At 45.4% G+C, this 10,938-nt stretch overlaps 1 long non-coding RNA gene across 2 annotated transcripts; it reads right to left on the bottom strand.

Annotated features, from left to right (window-relative positions):
- Positions 1–3,049: 3,049 nt before the first annotated feature.
- On the bottom strand, positions 3,050–9,808 carry LOC308426980. Of its 2 annotated transcripts, none has more exons than XR_013975229.1 (3): positions 9,491–9,808; positions 8,647–8,758; positions 3,050–5,896 (listed from the first exon to the last, which is right to left on the bottom strand). It is a non-coding gene; the product is annotated as an uncharacterized lncRNA (long non-coding RNA). The 2 variants fall into 2 exon arrangements; XR_013975230.1 differs by having other exon boundaries at positions 3,050–5,899.
- Between the last annotated feature and the right edge of the window lie 1,130 nt (positions 9,809–10,938).

The following is a 10,938-nucleotide window of genomic DNA, read 5'->3' on the forward strand; positions in this document are numbered from 1 at the left end:
ATGTTACAAAATTTTCATTTTCTACCATTAAAAAAAAAAAACACAAGGATCAGAGCTAGGAGATGGCTTAGTCAGTAAAGTGTTCCTTTGGCATGCAAGCAGGAAGACCTGAGTTCGATTCCCATCACTCACATGTTAAAAAGCAGAATAGGGTGGCATACCTTGTAATCCTGATGCTGGAGACCCAGATATCTGGGGATTGTTGACAAGCCACTCTAGTCCATTTAGTTATCACCAAGCAGAGGAAAGACCATGACTCAAATATAAAAATAAATGCCTCCCAAGAGACAACAGCAGAGTTTAACCCCCGGCCTCCACATGTGCATGCATACACACATACACATATACACACATTTAAACCTATGACAAAATAATAATAAATACACATATGAAAATGTTGTAATGAAACCCATTATTTTATATAACTATTCACTAAGAAATAAAATCTATTTATCACATTAAAACGTACATTTAAATATATCCCCTTTGAAGAATGCTACTCCAAAGATTACGGTTCTTAAAATACAATTTTTTAAAACATGAAGAGCATTCTTAACACTCAAACCTTATAGTCAGCACACACACACACACACACAGGAGGTGGGACTGAGGAAGGCTGTGGACCAAGGCTTGCTGATCCGTATGTGCTGGCCAGCGTTCCTGTCTCACGGGACTGGTCCATGGGAGGAGATGCACGGGTACAGATGTCAGAGGAGTCGGGTTATGAGACATGATTGGGAGGAAACACAACAGAATAACATGGCAGTGGATGATGGGGGCCAGCGGCTGCATTCCATGTCGCTGCCAGGAAGGATCTGTCAGCGCCCTGAGTGACAAAGGGACTCGGCCCACAGTGCACCTGAGCATACTGCTAAGACCGAAAGCCGGCTGCACTTCAGGCTAAATCGTGGTTGCGAAAGGCCAGAAAACAGAATGATTGGTTTACTCAGCCCTGTAGACAGAACTTGGGAAAAAAATAAGCACATGCTCATTAGAATAATCCTCCATTAATATTTACAGATTTCAGGTACTGTGTGGAACATCTAATCCCCAGCCACCAGGAGGTAGGGGCTTTAATATGCAGTGCAGCTTTGCAAAGCCTTTCTCTCAGACTTCCTTTAATTGAAAAGAGTGTCGAGACCCACAGTCCTCTCCCTCCCCTGCCATCTTCACTGTCTTCACCTGGGCTAAAGAATGGCGAGCTCTCAAGTTTCAAACTCAATCAACCAGGCCACCTCTTTTACTTTCTCCCTGTTGAACTTGGTAACTTGATTTTTCTCCATAGCTGTTGAAGTGCCCTTGTTGTTTTAAGAGAAGCAGAATTATCTTCCTGAAGGTTCTGCTGGGGAAATCAGAACCATACAGGGGCTTGTTATGTGTTTGGTCTCTTAGATGCCAGGCCTAACTGTAGCAGAAGGCATGTGCCTCCCAAGATCTTCAAGATAATCCCAAACAGATGCTAAGGAACCCAATGAGAGGTGTCTGTGTCTGTGTGTCTGTGTCTGTCTTTGTGTGTCTGTCTCTGTGTGTCTGTCTGTGTCTGTCTGTGTCTGTCTGTGTGTGTCTGTGTGTGTATATGTGTGTATGTGTGTCTGTGTGTGTGTTTGTGTGTGTCTGTATGTGTCTGTGTGTGTGTCTGTGTATGTTGGTGTGTGTCTGTATGTGTGTATCTGTTAGTGTGTGTGTGTATGTGTTTATATATGTGTGTGTCTGTGTGTGTCATTGTCTTTTCTGTGTTTCCCTGTCCATGTCTGTGTGTGTGTCCTGTGTGTCTCTCTGTCCATGTGTGTGTGTGTGTGTGTGTGTGTGTGTCCATATACATGTATGTGGAAGCCAGAAGCTGTCACTGGCTGTCTTTCTCTGTCACACCCCATCATAAGGTTTTGAGAGAGTCTCTTCATTAAATCTGCAACTTTTCTTCTCAGTTGAACTGTCTGGCTAGTCGGCTCCCAGGAGTCACCTGTCTCTGTCCCTCCCCAGTGCTGGGATTACAAATGCACACTCCCATGCTTGACTTCTACAGGATCCAGTTCCAGGTCCTCATGTATGTATAGCAAGCCCTTGCCCACTGAGCCAGCTTCCCAGTCCCAGTGGACTGTTCGCCTGGACCATCTACCATGGCTGATATCAGGAGGCCATTTTGAATTCTGGATCTCTAACTTGAAAAGCCTGTTGTAGGGGTAGGGCTTGAAGGGTGATTTTGTTGACATGTCGAGTTATTTGTTCAAGTACAAATAATTCTGTAGTCCTGGTAGAGGATAAGATGGCTTGAATTAGAAATGTCTCCCAGAGGCTCTGACATTTAGACCCTTGCTCCTCGGTTGATGACACTGTTTGGACGGTTATGGAACCACTGAGAGGTGCGGGAAGCTGGAGGAAGTATGACGCTGGGGGTAAGATTTGAGTGTTTATAACTTTGCCCTGCTTCCTGGTCTTTCCCTCTCCTCCTCTCCCCCTCCACTCGTCTTCTCCCCTTTCCTCCCCTCCCCTCCCCCTCCTTCTCTCTCCTTATCTCCCTCCCTCTCTCTGCTTCATGCTTGTGGTTCAGATGTGCGTTCTCGGTTTGCTATTCCAGTCACACGGCTGCTGCTTACCACTATGCTTCCCTGCCACCTGTACTTTTATTCCTCTGGAACCAAGAGCCCAAGGAAACTCTTTCTTTTTCCTGTCAGTCCTCCTTGGCCATGGTGTTTTATCACAGCGACAGGAAAGTAAGGAGCACAGAAGGTTTGGCTGGAAGAGGTGGGGCTCCTCATACTTCTTTGCCTGTTCTAGAGTTAGCCCTTACCTGTGAGCATGTAAACACACCACTGGACGAATTCCAGATGCTCCAGACAAATCCCAGTCATGACTTCCCATGTCCCACTTAAAACCCGGCCTGGAGAGATGGCTCGGCATTTGAGTGTTTGCTGTGTTTCCTGAGGACCCAAGTTCAGTTCCCAGCACCCACATCAGACAGCTCACTCCAGTTCCAAGGGATCTGATGCCTTCTCCCAACCTCTGAGGCTACCCCACACATGTACACGTACAGACACATACATACTTATGAGACAAAAATAAATAAACCTTTATTTAAATAGCCCCCTTCCTTCAACCATTTATCAGGCTGCTTTGTGGAAGCTACAGGAATTCCTGGGTTTGATAACTCAGTGATCATCTTTATGATCACTGCCGTAATCGAGGAAGTAGGCACATGGATTTAAAGAGGACACCTAGGGGACAGGACAGCACCTGTGTGTGTGTGTCATCGCCACCCCTATTGTGATGTCACCAAATACCAAGTCTCCCATCAGAGTGAAACCATGGACAGCTATGCTGCTGACATGTAGCCTGTAACAGCTACTTGTTGTGTTGCCTGTAAGAGTTTCATACTATGCGGAATGGTATGTAACAGTTCTGATTCCCCTGTAACCTCCCTGAGGATGCAATGGTGGGCCAATCACTCCTTGTTGACATCTTGTATCCTTGCTCACGATGGCACCCAGGTGTCTGTTAACTGAGAAACTAGAAATTGCCAAAGCCCTTGCTCACTGGTTAATGTGGTCTCTACGCATAATAGTTGCACATCATGATAAAAGAGGGTTTACCAGGGCTTTCAAACAGTACCCTAAGTGTATGCCCTAAACTCAATTCCCAAAGATGATTTCAAAACAAGGGGCATATGAACTAACAGCTGTGGACAGTGTACTGGATTGTGTACCTCGTAGAAGCCAGGAAGGACCTCAGCATGTTAAAGGATGCTCAGCATATTATATTTATGTGAAGACATGGGGGCTTCCTTTCACTCTGGGACTTCATAGCCCATCTGAAAAGAGAAGATTCTCCCCTTGAGGAATCATTTATGTCTCTGCCAAGCAAATGTCCCCTCAAGTCACTTTGAGAAATATCCAAGAAGACAATTTTGCAAACTGTACATCTTATGTGAGGGTTGAAGGCCAGCACAGCTTTGAATGTGGCCAGCTCAAATTCATTGACTTGAATCAAATGTTGTAAGTTACTGGGATTTGTTTTTACTGTATTATGTGTGCAAGTGTTTGCCAGCATGCCTGTCTGTGCACTCTGTGAGTGCCTAGTGCCCTTGGAGGCCAAAGAAGACATTGGATCCCCAGAGAATAGAGTTACAGATGGATGTGGGCCTCTGCTACCATATGGGTGCTAGGAATTGAACCCAGGTCCTCAGGAAAAGGTTACCAGTGATCTTAAGCACTGACCCATCTCTCTGGCCCTAAAATTATAATTTTTAAATTCTGTTGGTTAGTGCATGGGTACAAACTCTGAAGGTGACAACATAGTGTTTCAGTGTCACAAGGTTGGTTGTGGCAGAAGCATCAATGAGCAATGGCCCACCCCCTACTTAACTTGATTTGGCCTGCAGTTTTACATGTTTGTTTGATGAATTGTGCTGCGCAACACAAGAAAATAGTATAAAGTTCTAACTTCAGTGCCCATAAAAAAAAAAAAAAAAAAAAAAAAAAAGTGAGTTCAGGGTGTCGCTGTGTCACCATCTGTCCCCACTTGTTCACTGCTGTCCTCGTGCGAGGATCACATGACCAGAAGAGGGAGAAATCACCTCCAAACTTGAAAAGGGTGACTACCGTTTCATGGGACAAGTGACTCAACAAAATGGACAAGTGTGCCACGTTCATGTGTCACAACATAAAAGTGCACTGCTTGATAAAAATCAAGACCCCCCCCCAGAAAAATTGTTTTAATGATTCTAGAAGCAGATTAGAATCTGCCTGTGGCTACACCTCCCACGGAAGGTCATCCATGATAGACTGAAAGAACAGATGAGTGGGCCTTGGAAAATGACTGGTCCGTCCACAGAAAGCATCATCAGAACCAGTATTTTCCAATGAGGAAGACGTGGAGCTGGGGCTGACATCACTCAACTGATAGGACAGATATGACACAGAGGCCAGAGCTCCATCTCCAGCAATGCATAAACTGGGTTGTTGTTGCGTGCCTGCTATCCCAGCATGCAGAAGGCAGAGGAAGGAAGGTCCCGAGTTCAAAATCAGCCTCGGCTGCACCGTTTGTTAGATGCAGCGTGTGCTAAGTGAGACCCTGTCGGAAGAGAGAGAAAAAATAAAAAAGGGAAGGAGAGAAAGAAAAAGGTGGGGAGGGAGGGGAAAGAAGGAGATGAGTTACTTAGGTAATCAGTGTCCCCATCACAGGAAGTCCTCCCTTCTGCAGAGACATTTTGTCTGAGACTCCTCAAACACAGCTTCATCTCTGTGGTGACATTCCATCGCCAAATCCGAAAGGACTCAGAACAAAGAGACACCAACTCCAGCCTGGAAGCATCCATAACTAAGCAACCACGCTGTGCAGAACCATAAACAATGTTATCATAATAAGGTCATTTATCCAACGAAGAACTGCACCGCACCCACTGTGATGATTTCTTTGGTGTCACTGTGACAAAGTGCCTACCAGAAACAACTCATGGTCTCAGAGGGTGATGTTCATCACAGCAGGGAGGGCATGGTGGGGCAGCTCGGTGCCTGTGGCAGAGGCTGCTCACTTGATACTGGGCCAGAAGAAAAAAAGATAAACAGGAACCAGAGTTGGGGAGCAGGACCTTGCAAGACCTGAACGGGGTGTCCTGCTTCTGCTAAATAGGTCTCATATCACCTCCCAAAATAGCATCGGCATCAGGTCATCAAGAGTTCAAAGCCTGAGCCTCTTTTCCAAGTGTGAGTAACTCCTGTCTGTTTTAACTATCAGCCCATCACTTGGAAAGAAATGGGACCTGGGTACCACCACTTCAAAATACTGAGGCACAGAGGGTGTAGGCATCTCACCTAGTATGACCCAGCAAAACGAACCAGGATTTCGAGCCAGGAAATCCAAACCTTCTGCCCTTTGGGTGTCATGTCTCATCAATGCATGGCTGCTGAAAAAGAAGAAAAAAAAAATAGTCACTGGACTCAATGGTGATGAAATCCCAAATAAATAGATTCTCTCATGGAGAGTCTTCTGTAGCAATATTCCTAAGGCCAACAAAGTCATAAACAGTGCTAGCTAATGCTCAACAACTCCTTGAGCTAGAGATGTAACCTCACCCATATCAAATCGTCCCCAGATCCGAATGATAAAGACATAACCTGAATGGCTTTCCCTGCCCCACCCCCAGCCTTTACCTGGTACCCACTCTGAACGATGGCTTTTCTCAGTGAACACTTTGTACCACCTCTCTGCCTCCTGCCACAGGCGGCTCTGTGAAAGCTGAAGCCTTCCTCACAGGATCCATCAGAAAAAAAATCAAGGGGGAAAGGCCTCTCAGTCTGATGTATACCGAGCTCTCTTAAATTTCACAGCAGCTCCTGCCAGGATGGCTCAGCGAACCCCATCCACGAACTTGGGTGCAGAATCAACCACTGAGTCACACTATAGAAATTCTGTGTATCTGTCCAGACATAAGCTGGCCAAGACAGTATGGCTGAAGCATGGTCGGAGCAGCTCAGGGAACACTGGGATTCTTTATGAAACACACTCCTCATAAATGTGTTGACTCCTATATGATATTTCCAAGGAGGCTGGAAATATCATCTATTACTCAGATCCTAAATCAATAGAGTAGGTAAAAGAAGATGATTTTATATATATATGCATATATATATCTATATTATATATACACATATATAAGAAATTTAAGTAAAGACTTACATATTTTATATACAGCCCAATTCCCAATTTTACACTTAAAAATCAAGACTAAAAAGGGGGGGAAATGGCAAGATCTCCTGGTACTCTTTTCTTAGACACCATTCAAAAAGCAAAGTGTTTATGCTGGTTAGGCAAACAAAACTAAAACGGGCAAAGTCAAAGGTTTTTATCCGGTCTTCTTTTTCTTTAGTGGCTGCCATACGCGCAGTCCTGACAAGAGTCCGAGAAATTAACACATCCCTAGGACTTACTATGGGAGATTTAACTTTTGATAAACAACAAAGTGGGTTAGCGCTGTGCTGGCTATTTTTAATCCACCTTATGAGTGTGCTTTTTTTATTGCTTTATACAGCATATCTGATTCCCTCTGAAGCACCAACAGAAAACCCAATCCAGCTGTCATGTGTTGCCCGGTCACATCTATCATCCCACGGCCTGGCAGGTCTAGTCTATGAGGCCGAGGGGAAAGGAGACAGGAGGCAGAGTCAAGGACTGTCACATGGGAGGCGGGAGAGAAAAGAACTTGTCACAATTATTTATGACTCTTGCTGGGGCCCATCATAGGACACATAAGCCCGCGGTTCGGTTTGGAGCCCCCCTCTCCACGCAGCTCCCCCCTCCCCGTCGAAGTGGGATGCGAGCCCTCCTGCTCTACACATATGATTTCCTGAACAATGCCGAGCACTTGGGAAGTGACAGTGACAAATGCCAGTGTGGCTGCTGCTCGCTGTGAGCAGGAGGGCGCCAGGTACCAGGAGAACAACCCTGTGAAGTGCCCCAGCCTTTTGCTCTCCCCACTTCCTTCCTTCCTGGCAAAAGACCTCATCCTTCCTGCCGCTTTGAAGTACCGTGGGAAACAGATATTTAAAGAGTATGAAACGACGTGTTCCGCCCAGATGTGACTACAGGAAGCCATATTTATCGTCCTCTAGATGGAATGGGCGTCTGAATCTCTCGCTGCCTTCCCGAGTACCCCTGTGCACTCCGATCTAAACGCCATGAAAGTGAGAGTCCGTCTGTAAAAGCTCCTTTTTGACACCCACTAAATACCCACCCTCTGGGCAGTCGGTTCAATTAGTTCTCTGAATCTTAATGCATTTGAAAAGGCGGGTGCTGGCTGACAGTCATTTTATCCAGTTCTCTGATCTCAGACCTGCTGCAAGGCCCCTCCGTTTGGGTGGTCTCTGACCTTTGACCCATCAGAAGTCTTCATCAGGAAACTCCATCTGATCTCACCATCCGACAGAGTGTGGCCACATGAAGAGCTGAGCTTGCAACGTTTAAGATAATTAACCATAAAATGGAAGTCCAGCCAATAAATGACTTTTGCGCACTTTGTGGGGCAATATTAACCTAGGACCTGCACATAGACCTCAGGCACTGTGGTATCACCTACCCAGGCTCCAAAGATGAGCCCAGGCAATGACCTTAATTAAAAATAATAGGGACAGATGGCCCGTAATACCCTGGAAGCTAAATCAGAAATTAATACAAAGAAGAGTAAAATCCGTGAATAAATGCACTCAGGACCCTCAGGGAGACGACAAAATTCTGCTTAGAATTCGCTAAACCAGAACTCGACCACTTTGGTCTTATAAAAGTGTCAGAAATCATAACAGGGAGAAGATGCTCTCTTACCTGGGTGAAGTCAGCCTCTCATTACAGGCCAAAAGAAACCAAACTGTATGCTATAATCACTACCACGGTGTGGATCAACCCCTACGCACCCTTGTAAGGTTAGGGATGTCACTATGGGCTTAAGGTTTTACGAAGTGAAAAGGCTCATAGGCATCTTGCAAGATCCCCCGAATAGCCTGGGATTTGCAATGTGTTAAATTCTGTTACCTCTCCTGCCCACCTCCTTCATCTCCTTGGGCTTGCCCAGGTCATGTCTACCAGGTGGCTTTCTTTTCAACACTGTGTTTTAATATCTTTAGGCTGAATATAGAGCTGACAGAGCGTGAAAGTCCTCACCTTTCTTGTGCTTTATTCACCCCTTCACACCGTTGTGTTACCCGTGTGGCCTCTGAAGATGTGTTTCTTCATGACGCCTCTTTCCTGTCTTTTCTATTACTTTCCCATGGACCTGTCATATACAGAGAATGAGGAGGTGACCTTCAACACACACATACACACATACACACACACACACACACACACACACACACACACACATACATATACACACACAAACACACATACACACACACACACTCATACACACACACTCACACACTTATGTACTCACACATACAGACTCATACACACACAGACACACACACATACTCACACACACACAGACACACACACATTCTCACACATATACACACTCACATACACTGACTCATACACACACACACTCACACACATACATATACACACACAAACACACATACACACACACTCATACACACACACTCACACACTTATGTACTCACACATACAGACTCATACACACACAGATACACACACATACTCACACACACACAGACACACACACATTCTCACACATATACATACTCACATACACTGACTCATACACACACACACTCACACACATACATATACACACACAAACACACATACACACACACACTCATACACACACTCACACACATATGTACTCACACATACAGACTCATACACACACAGACACACACATACTCACACACACACAGACACACATACACACACACACGCATACACACAGACACAAACACATTCTCACACATATACACACTCACATACACTGACTCATACACACACACAGACACACACAGACACACACACATATACACACTCACCCTATACTTCTTACCTTCCCAAATAAGGAACTCCTTCCTCAACAGGAGTATATACAGCTCCATCCCTTAGCCACCTCCCAACGTCTACACAGGAAGACAGACCTAGGAGGCACATCCCCCAGTAAATAGCCACTGTGCCCACAATGTAGTCAATGTATCCAACTTCCTTCCTGGGGCAATCACGAACTGTCATGATGCAGATGTTGCTCAGAAGCATTCAGTGTCAATCCTTGTCTTCAGAAACACCTCTTGCCCTCAGATATCTGCTGAGTACCCGGAAGCCAGGAATAGTGATGGAGTAGTGAGCTAGGGTGCAAGGTACACGGGTTCTGCCTTCCTGGCATTTTGTTCCATGGTGGTATTTTAGTTGCAGAAGTCAAAGCAGTGTGGTGAAGCAGATGCAGGTGTGGCAGTGAGGCCAGTCAACACAGACCCTATGCCAACAAGAGCACAGAGATCTATCTTGGGAAATGACAGACGCCAAGCTGGGTCCTGGATGAGTTACAACCACGCACATTGCCCAGCCCAGCTCTCTTCAGACTCTGAAGCAAAGCCATTCGTACTTAAACAGCACCTTGTGGTTTGACCACAGCCGAGGTGACAACCTGTAACTCTTGCACAACAACATACATCTTAGGCAGGTCCCCTCCATTGTTTTTAAATAACCTACAGCTTACAAGTGGCATATGCTTCTTTGTGTTAGCAAGAAAGTAGTCTCACCTTTCTTACATTCTTGTCATGGTTTTAAAATGCATGGCCCATGGAGTGGCACTATTTGGAGGTATGGAGTAAGTGTGTCACTGTGGGATGGGCTTTAACCCTCATCCTAGCTGCCACTAGTAGGCTTCAGGTGAAGATGTAGAACTCTCAGCCCCTCCCTCGTCGTGCCTTCCTGGATGCTGCCATGCTCTCACCTTGATGATGATAGACTGAACCTCTGAGCCTGTAGGCCAGCTCCAATTAAACATTGTCCTTAGAAGAGTTGCCTTGGTCATGGTGTCTGCTCACAGCAGGAAAATCTAACTGAGACAATTCTTAAGCCAACCATATAGACATGGCATGAAATAGCTTATGGTAAAAATATAAATGCCAGAGCTGGTTAAATGGTTCGGAAGTGAAGGTGCTTCTTGCCAAAACTGACAACCTGAGTCTGACTCCAAGGGTCCATATGGCAGAAGAAGAGAAGTGACATGGTCCTCTGTCACCCCTCCACATTGACCATGATCTGTCACCCCTCCACATTGACCATGATCTGTCACCCCCCCACATTGACCATGACCTGCACACATACACTAAATAAGTAGATGTGATAAAAAAAATCTTAAACTGTATAAAATGTCTAGGTATTTCTTTTTTAAAACTACTGGGAAGAAAAGAATGAAGGGGTGAGAGACAGACGGACTAACAAACAACTTCTCCTCAATCTGGCCAGTGCAGACCATTGTCTCGTTGGCTAAAATAT

This window comes from Micromys minutus, assembly GCF_963924665.1.
Source record: "Micromys minutus genome assembly, chromosome: 11".
Taxonomy (NCBI): Eukaryota; Metazoa; Chordata; class Mammalia; order Rodentia; family Muridae; genus Micromys; species Micromys minutus.